A 10724-nucleotide genomic window follows, 5' to 3' on the forward strand; every position below is an offset into this window, starting at 1 on the left:
CAAGAGCACGTAGATCCTGGAAACACCCCCTGACCATGTTTTCTGTAGTGACTGCAGTTTTAAAAGGCAACTACAAGGGGTACCTGGGTGGCTCAGTGGGTTAAGCCTCTGCCTTCAGCTCAGGTCATGATCTCAGGGTCCTGGGATTGGGCCCCACATTGGGCTTTCTGCTTAGCAGGGAGCCTGCTTCCCCTTCCCTCTTTGCCTGCCTTTCTGCTTACTTGTGACCTCTGTCCAAAAAAAAAAAAAAAAAAAAAAAAAAAAATCTTAAAAAAAAAAAAAAAAAGGCAAATACAAATACAAGGCCCAATTGGTTGAATTAGAATCTTCACAACCGTAAATCAATGTTTACATATTCATCACAATCCCTGAAACATATGACTGATGAGGGAATTTGGGTTACATTTTGTTTTTTGCATGTTTCTAATGCTACTTTAAAGAACTTTAAGAATATGACAAATTTTAGAGCTCAAAGAGTGTGAAGGTGCAATTTAGCTCAAGATACTAATTTTAATATATAAAGAGCCGAGGCCTAAAAAATTTAAGTGACTTCCCAAAAGGCAGCTCAATGGCAGCTCTGTGTATCCTACTTCCTTGCCCAAAAGTCCTATTTTACTTTACTGTGATATTACCAATGATATTAATTTTAGTAGCCAATACGTTAGAAACAGTTCAACTCTCAGGTGTAATCTTGGCTATTTAAATTATGTGTGACCCCAGTTAGAGTTGTCAAATTTTTTTAGCAACAGAATGTTTATGTGTCCCAAAATACTACCAAGCATTTTTATAAATCCATGCTCATTTTTTTTTAGTTTCTGTCTTTATCTAGAGAAGCAAAATTTAAGGATGGATGATCAGATGCAAATGATTGGCCAACACAGACAAAAATAGATCTAAATTCTTCCCCTTGGGGCAGGCTGTTTTACTGGTGGCCCCTAAAACATCACAGCTCATAACATGCACATGCTTGGGTATCGTCCTTTCCCACTCTAGGCTTGGCCATGTGATTTGGTTTAGCCAATAACCCACTGGTAAGTGTGACACAATCAGAAGTGTGATGAAACCCAAGCTAGAGGGAAGACTGTTGGAGGAAAGACCCTGGGAGATGAGGAGCCATCTTGGATGTTCCAGCCCTAGCAAACTCCTAATTGAATACAGCCACACGAGTAACCTTATAGATCTTAAGCATTTACCACAAAAAGAAAAAAAAAGTTTACTACTTTAACTATGTGAAGTGATGGGTATGTTAATTACTTGATCTTGGTAACCATTCTTCAGAAGAGTTAAGAAAAGAAGACTACCCAGCTGAGCGCACTCAAGCCAAAGTTGCTGCACCCTGACTCACAATGTGATCAAATGTTATCATGATAAAATCTTAGTAGTATAAAGAAGTGTTTGTTTTCCTAAACTACAGTTCTGAAGACAATCCAGAATGCCAACTCCGTATTTTTTAATGGCTCTGTTCCTTAGTTTCACTAGAAGGACAACTCTGATATTTCCTATTGAAGGAGAAATAGAGATAGAATGTTTCTTTGAACCAACTAGTACTTTCGGACTTTATTGGATTTTTTAAACTTTATGGAATTTTAAGAATTATAGGAACTCAAAAGGGACTTAGAGCCTTTAATAAACATTTTTAAAAGTTAACATTAGCCTCTATATTCTAGTGAAGAAAAGAAGAATGATCTTTTTTTTAAATTAACATATAATGTATTATTAGCTCCAGGGGTACAGGTCTGTGAATCACCAGGTTTACAGATTTCACAGCACTCACCATACCACATACCTTCCCCAATGTCCATAATCCCACCACCCTCTCCCTACCCCCCTCCCCCCAGCAACCCTCAGTTTGTTTTCTGAGATTAAGAGCCTCTTATGGTTTGTCTCCCTCCTGATCCCATCTTGTTTCATTTATTCTTTTCCTACCTCCCAAACCCCCCACATTGCATCTCAACTTCTTCATATCAGGGAGATCATATGATAATTGTCTTTCTCTGATTGACTTATTTCACTAAGCATAATATCCTCTAGTTCCATCCATGTCGTCGCAAATGGCAAGATTTCATTTCTTTTGATGGCTGCATAGTATTCCGTTGTATATATATACCACATCTTCTTGATCCATTCATCTGTTGATGGACATCTAGGGGAGAATGATCTTGAGGAGCAAAAGTCTCAATACATGTACTTTTTGCCTCAGAATACACTATATTCCATCTGGCTAATCATCACTTTCATTATTAGTAGTCATTTGTATGGTTCTTCCATAGTCATTTGAATTGCTCATGTACAGTTCTGTTCATCATTTTCTTCTCTATATGGCTTCATTGTTTTAGTTGTCCTTTACTTATATGTAATCCCAAACTAAGAACAGGGAAATAAAAGATAATATTTCTTGGGGCGCCTGGGTGGCTCAGTGGGTTAAGCCGCTGCCTTCGGCTCAGGTCATGATCTCAGGGTCCTGGGATTGAGCCCCACATCTGGCTCTCTGCTCAGCAGGGAGCCTGCTTTCTCCTCTCTCTCTGCCTGCCTCTCTGCCTGCTTGTCATCTCTCTCTGTCAAATAAATAAATAAAATCTCTTTTAAAAATTTTTTAAAAATGATATTTCTTTATAATTTTGCTCTTATTAAAGCCTTAAAGATATCTGATATGAGTTATATTATGTTGTTTTTCAGAATTTAAGGCAACTTCTAAAGTGATTTAGACAATGAAACTATTATAGGCAATCTTCCAAAAAGGCTTATGTGGTCAAGCAAATTGGAGAAATGCTCTGTATTCTATAGATTTAAGATTAATATATATTCAAGACTCTGATGAAGAAACCATATTAATTTTGTTCAAATTTACATGGCTATAGAATTGGGTATTTTTTGCACCCTAGCTCATAATTGTTCAACAAACAATGTGTTTTCAGGGATCTTAAAATTGTAAAAGTCAAGTGGACCTCTTTATTTTATTCTAGCAAAATTATCTTTTTCAGCTGTACTTTAGGGGTAAATATTTATTGAAAGTTCTATCTAAGTCCCTTTTGAGTTTCTTTAATTTTTTAAATTCCATAAATGTTAAAAAAAATCCAATAAAGCCTGAAAGTACTAGTTGGTTCAAAGAAGAAACATTCTATCTTTATTTCACCTCCAATAGGAAATATCAGAGTTGTCCTTCCAGTGAAACTAAGGAACAGAGCCATTAAAAAATATGGAGTTGGCATCCCAGATTATCTTCAGAACTGTAGTTTAAGGAAAACAAACACATCTTTATACTTTTAAGATTTTATTGTTATAACATTTGATCACATTGTGAATCAGAGTGGAAATTGGGAAGCAACTTTGGCTTGAGATCAAGACTCTCTTTCATGTTGTACTGACTGAGCCAGCCAGGAGCCCCCTTTATAACCGTATATAATACAGGGACTGTGGATTAGATAATAATATGTCATTGAGTTAAATTTTCTGATTTGGAGACTCAGAACACACACTAAATTATTTAAGGATGAAAGGGCACAATTTCAATGTATTTTCAAATACTTGAAGGAAAATATGCATGTATGTATAAATATAGAGAGAAATAGAAGAGATTGATAAACTAAATGGGGCAACAAAAGTAATTGGGAAATTTAGGTATATGTTGTATAGGGGTTCTTTACACTATTCTAGTAAATCCTCATAATTTTGAAACTATATCAAAATGTATTTTTTTAAAGTCTCACTGTAGCTAAAACTAAGTGTTCTCAAATTTCTCACCAAAAATGTAATGCTGGGCTATAATCTGATTCAGAGTAATCAAGACAATATATGTTAAAAAAAAAAGATTTGGAATCTATTATGCCAATTTTTTAGATATAAATATCTTTATGGATGGTAATTATACACTTGAGAGTTGAACAGTATAGGTTAGACCAATTACAAATATTCAGTGACATAAAGATTATTTCTTTTTTGATGAAATAAAACCAAGAAAACATATAAAGTACCATTTTTGAAAATCCACAAAGAGGTCATAAATTCAAGATACATAAGAAGTAAGTATGTGATCTGAAGTCAGAAGACACAAATTCAAATTTATTTCCCACAGATGTGGGGGTATTGAGTCAACTAGCCTTCCTGAGCAACAGTTTCCTAATCTGTAAAAAAACATCTACTCATAATACTAGCCCCATTAATGAGAAAAAAGTTAGTAAAAAAAGAAAATTGATGACACATTGCCTTATGTGGAACAAACAGAAACTCTCTCAAGCATAGTATCTCAGCCATGCAAATATCATGTTCTAGCCATCTCATACATGCTGGTTAGTTCCCAAGTTGTTGGACCTAACAAGAGATTCTTTATAAACTGTGAGGCGAAAAATGAAGCATGAGAAATATGTTTCCTGGTGATGAGGGTGGTGTGAGAGGTGAAGAGAAACAAGTGAAAGAAGTTCTAGTTCATAGGATCGTCCTACCAAAGAATTATCAATAAGGATTCCAGATATTTTGACCTAAACATCTTTTTGTGCCATGACCCTCCTGTCTTTGGATTTTTAAAATCTTATCCCTTGAGATTAATTTGGAGCAACATTTCAGATCATACATTTTGTAAAATTACGTAAATGTTCTTTTTCTGACTAATTTATGCATCTGAAACCGTCCTTTAATGGCTTTTACACAAGAAATACAAGTTGTTGCGATGTGAAATCCTTAGATCACAATGTTATCCTTTCAAAATTCTTAGATATTTTTCACTGTTTCAGAATATTTGCAGGAACAATATCCGAAGCTATCTAGATACATTTTTCCTTTGTGAATAATCTTTTCTTTTCCCTTTCCACTTATTTGGATACTTAACAGGTTTTTGTTTTGTTTTTTGTTTTTTTATTTTTTTTTTTAATTCCAGTGTAGTTAACATACAGTGTCATACATGTTTCAGGTGTACAATATAGTGACTTAACAGTTCTATAGATTGATCACTGCTTATCATGATAAATGTATTCTTTAATCTCCGTCACCTATTTTACTCCCCCCCCCCACTCAGCTCCCTTCTGGTAACCATCAGTTTGTTCTCTACAGATGAGAGTCTGTTTCTTGGTTTGTCTCTCCCCTTTTTTCCTCTGTTCATTTTTTTGTTTCTTAAATTCCATTTATGAGGGAAAGCATAGGATATTTGTCTTTCTCTGACTTATTTTCTTTAGCAATATACTCTCTAGCTCCATCCGTGTCTGTGCAATGGCAAGATTTCATTCTTTTTTATGGCTGAATAATATTTCACCACACACACACACACACACACACACACACACACTCACGCACACACATCTTCTTTATTGATTCATCCACCACTGGACACTTGGGCTGCTTCCATAATTTAGCTATTATAAATAATGCTGCCATAAACAGAGGGGTGCATATATTCTTGTGAATTAGTGTTTTTGTATTCTTTGGGTAAATACCAAACAGAGCAATTACTGATCAGAGGGTAGTTCTGTTTTTAACTTTTTAAAGGGAACCTCCATTCTGCTTTCCACAGTGGCTGTACCAGTTTGCATTCCCACCAACAGTGCACAAGGACTCCTGTTTCTCCACATCCTCTCCAACATGTGTTTTTTGTGTGTTTTTATGTGTAGCCATTGGGACAGGTGTGAGGTGGTATCTAACTGTAGTTTGGATGTGCATTTCCCTGATGAGGAATGATATTGAGCATCCTTTCATGTGTCTCTTGACCACCTATATGTCTTCCTTAGAGAAATGTCTGTTCATGTCTTCTGCCCATTTTTAATTGGGATTATTTGTTTTGGGGGTGTTGAGTTTGTATACATTCTTTATATATTTTGGATACTACCCTTTATATGATACATCATCTTTTCCCAGTTAGTAGGTTATTTCTTAGATCTGTTGTTTCCTTTGCTGTGCAGAACTTTCTGTTTTGATGTAGCCCCAATAGTTTATTTTTGCTTTAGTTTCCTTTGCCTCAGGAGACATCTAGAAAAATGTTGCCATGGTCAATGTCAAGGAAATTACTGCCTGTGCTCTCTTTTAGGATTTTTATTTTGTCTCACATTTAGGTCTTTTTAGGTCTTTTTTTTTTTTTTTTCCTTATGAAACCCTTCACAAATTTTTGTGTCATCTTTGTGCAAGGGCTATGATAATCTTCTGTGTATCATTCCAATTTCAGTGTATGTGACACAGAAGTGAACCACATTTAGGTCTTTAATCCATTTTGAATTTATTTTTGTGTATGGTTTAAGAAAGAGGTCCAGTTTCATTCTTTTGCAAGTAGCCATCCAGTTTTCCCAACACTATTTGTTGAAACTTTTTCCCATTACATACTCTTAACTCTTTTGTTGGAGATTACCCATATGATCGTGGGTTTGTTTCTGGGCTTTCTACCTTATTCCATTGATCTAAGTGTCTGTTTGTGTGCCAGTACATACCATTTTGATTACTACAGCTTTGTAGTATAACTTCAATCTGGAATTGTGATACCTCGAGCTTTGTTTTTTGTTTTTGAGATTGTTTTGGCTTTTCAGTCTCTTTTGTGGTTCTATACAAATTTTATGATTATTCTAGTTCTGTGAAAAATACTGTTGTTTATTTTGATAGGGATTGCATTAAATGTGTAGATTGCTTTGGGTCATATAGACATTTTAACAATATTTGTTCTTCTATTCGGGAGCATGGAATATTGTTCCATTTGTGTTGTCTTTAATTTCTTTCATCAATGTTTTACAGTTTTCAGAGTACATGTACTTGACAGTTTTTAAATTATTAGTTAATTACCTTGGAATTCAAAACTTTTTCGATATGAATTTTGTAGGTTACATTTTTATGTACATTTTGAATTTAGTCATGTCACTCAAATCTGCATATTCAGGTCAGTCAGATTTTTGTCTATTATATCTTTATTTACTGCTCCTGCATTGTGTTTTAGTTCCTTCTTTAGGAATATAAACTAGTCACATATTAAAGCTCCCCTTTAGGTCTTATGAACTATCATGTTCTCTTTCATAATTTTAATCTCTTTACCCTCTTCTTGCACATTTTAAAAGAGCATCTCAAATCCATCTTCCATGTCACTGATTCATGCTTCTGTGTTATCATTACTATAGTTCAGTATCCTCAGAGCCTTGTAAAACATGGGCTTGAATTTTCCTGTTATACATTTAGTTTTATTGAAATTTTTCTTTAGCTTGTCTATCTCTGTTTATAATTCAATTTGTATTCTTTACTCCTGACTAGTCCTGCCTGATGGAGGCTCATTCTTCTTGGATTTTATTGAGAATAGTAAGTACATTCCAGAATGTTCTCTTGAGTCTTGTAAGACATTAATTTTAGAGATATACTCTTCCCTTGGGTCTTCAGAGTGGTATTCCATAATAGGTTTTGGTTATTTAGTGTTCTGCTTTGTTTTTTTGTTTTTGTTTTTGTTTTTGTTTTCCCTGTTACAAATTATTGAATGGGCATTTCTTGAATTCATTGATTCTCAGCATATAGGATGGCTCAATTACCCTAAATCACATTCTGATAAATCAGTGACAACAAAATCTTCATGAAATTCACACTTACAAAATTGATGTGTCCAGATTGTAATATGACTCTCAGTTTCTAGCAGGTATTCATTCAACTGAGGTGGTGATTTCTCTTTTACTTCCTGCTTGGGCCTCTGAAACTGGAAGATATAATAGACAGCAACCAGAGTCCCTCCATCCACTGTATCCAGAATATTTCTGTCACTGTCTTCAGAGCTTTGTTTTTGAAGAAAAAAGCAGCCAGTATACAATAAGCAATCAGGGGTCTCCTCCATAGGTCTTGCCCAGCTGTTTCTGAAAGATGCTTTTTCTGAAGGTGAGAAAGATGGCAAATGGGAAAGTGGGGGAGATTTGCAAATAAGCTTTAAATACATCAAAAATCAGCATATGAATCATCTTTTTCATTGGTTGGTATATACTCTGGATATAGACCCATGGGAAGAAACACAAGGAAACCATAAAGTGTCTTCCTACCTTTTTCAGGTGTGAAATGAAAACTGAAAATGCCAAGGAAATTGACCTATTATTGGTTAATGAAGTTCCTCCCAGATCTATCCTTGTATTTTTTGAGCTTTGATCCCATGTTTTGTCTTTTTAGTGTTTTCTTAAGTAGTTTAAGACAAACTAGCAAAAGTGGTGTATATTAGGACTACTTTGAATAAGTTACTTGAGATATTTTTTCACTACTAATAGCCTCATAAAAGTTTTTAAGACATTTCCCTCATAGTAATAACTAATAAACATCATCTGGTAAACATGCTCAATACCATAAACCTTCCAAAATCTTAATGTTTCTACACAGCACAAGATACTTCTATGATTCTAGTTTGTATTGAAAATTCTATTGACCTCCATTTTTTGTCTACTTCTTTACTTTTTTCAGAAACCTAGCACTTTTCAGTCATGATAATTTCATTTAGATCAACTATCCTTTGAGTATATTCATTTATTATTCTTCCATTGAGTTACTCATGCAGTAAACATTTATTAAGTTGTTATTATATGCTAGGCACTGTGATAGACCCTGCAGATACTGCCTCCAAGAACTTATGATGTAATCATGAAGACAGATGACAAAACAAATCTTTGCACTGTGCTGTAATAAATCTTTCTGAAGGTATACATCTTGTGAAAATATCTAAATAGTAGTATCAACTAGCATTTTATTTTAGTATGCGTAGGTTGTTATCTTTATCCAAAATTTCACTTTGAGCATTATCTTCTGTGGCTACTTTGTTTAATTCAAATCACTTTAATCAGCATTTAACAAATATCTACTGTGAGCAAGTTACCACACTCTGCAAGGTATAGAATGTAAAACTAATTAGGTTAAAACTTGAATCTTCAGAGTATTTAGCCTAGCGAAGTCTTAGTCTTTTCAACCTGCTATAACAAAGTATTACAGACTAGGTAGCTTATAAATAACAGAAACTTATCTCTTATGGTTCTGGAGGCTGGAAGTCCAAGGTCAAGATACCAGCATGGTTACATTTTGGTGAGGACCCGCTTTTCAAATCATAGCTGGTGTTTTCATATAGGGCAAGGAATGTCTGTGGAATCTCTTTTATAAGAACCCCAATTCCTGAAATGTTAGGGTTTCAACATTTTATTGGGACACAGACATTTAGAACATAGCAGGGGGCAATACAGACTAACTATAATCCATTTTCAATGAAGCCCTCAAAGTGTTAGAGAAGTACAGTAGCACAGAAATTACAATAAGAATGACCCTTCATTAAAGAGTAAAAATATTCAGTTGGGCCACATTGGATATGATAATAATCAGTATCTTATTGAGAAATTTCTATATACTAGTTATTATAACATAATATTCTCTGTACATTATCTCTAATCTTGGAAAATGAAAATATTTTTAACTTCCCATTATCTATATCAGTTCAGAGGTCCTATCAGAAATTCAATGACATGTATTTGAAACTTTGCTTGAAAATCTTTATGCCCATTTCTTGGCAGTGGGGCGAGGGAGGTGGGTAATGTTAGGTGATTCAGTACTGAGAGAAAGACAGGAAGGACCACGATCTGCATTAAATTTAGCTCCTTCCACGGATTGCATTGCCTATCTTCTTGGCTCATAGCCACATATAGACATAAACTTTCCAACCAGTCTGCAAAGTCATGAAGAAAGAGTTTGAGGACTGTAAATGAAGTGTAATCCTCTCCTGAATTGTATACATCTTATCTCTAAAAGAATTTAACCAAGATAAACATATTAAATTTGTCTCCAAAATATAAAGTTGACAAATGTATTCCATGTAAGAATTAAAAATATAACTTAAAAACAACAACAACAACAACAAAAACAACTCAACCAACTGAAGAGATACTAGTAATGGCCAGAATTGTGGTTGGTTCAGATTCCTAAAAGACACTATCATTTTAAAACCTCAGATAAGCCTCAGATTCTCTTAGCAGTGGATGATGATTCTGTTCCATATGTAGAAAACTGAAACAGAAGTATGCAGTTGGAAAGGAGAAATTTGATCTAGGATACAAACTTACAAAACTTGCAAGTGGGGCAGAGGGTTGATCCCTTAGTTCTTGATTACATAAGAACAAGTCTGTTGTGATACCTAGATAAGTAAAAAATTACCTAATATTTCGGAAGATCATTTTAGAATATGGCCAACATTGAAAAGTTTAGTTTTGTCATGGAGTGTAATTTAAGAGGAGAGCAAATTGCTATTATGGACTGATTCAGAAGAAATGTATCAAGCCTGTGTTTCTGTTTAGGTGTGTTTGTTTTTCCTTACTGAAATAAAATATTGCCTATTACGATATCATTTCTCAGGTTTATTACCCACTGCAGGTCACTGAGTCAAAGTTCATTTCCATTTCCTTCTAAAGGTGTCACTTGTCCTTCTTAAAAAAAGATTTTCCATGGGAAAAAATCAGTGAATTAAAGCTTGGTGTGGTTGTTTAATAGTTAAAGTAATTGGGAGAGGACATTTAAAATATTACACCCCCCCCCCAGCTGTTGGAGGAACATGAAAATGGAGAATACTATTGTGTTTAAGAAGTGATTTTCTTTAAAAAGAAGAAAATTTTCTTTCAAATGATTACTAACAATGTGATATTTCTTTTGTCTTAAATTCTACTGAAAATAACCTTGAAAAATTGTAAAAATAATCTTGGAAGCTCCTCTTGGTTTGTTCTTTTCATCGTATTGAGCTATTGAGAATTAGACAATTTGGTTTCACTTTCTGC

General features: G+C 34.4%; 1 non-coding gene across 1 annotated transcript; it reads right to left on the reverse strand.

Moving 5' to 3' along the window:
- Positions 1–6062: 6062 nt before the first annotated feature.
- LOC131840039 (U6 spliceosomal RNA) lies at positions 6063–6170 on the reverse strand. The gene has a single exon (XR_009357155.1). It is a non-coding gene; the product is annotated as a U6 spliceosomal RNA (small nuclear RNA).
- Between the last annotated feature and the right edge of the window lie 4554 nt (positions 6171–10724).

The sequence above is a fragment of the Mustela lutreola genome, chromosome 8, assembly GCF_030435805.1.
Source record: "Mustela lutreola isolate mMusLut2 chromosome 8, mMusLut2.pri, whole genome shotgun sequence".
Taxonomy (NCBI): Eukaryota; Metazoa; Chordata; class Mammalia; order Carnivora; family Mustelidae; genus Mustela; species Mustela lutreola.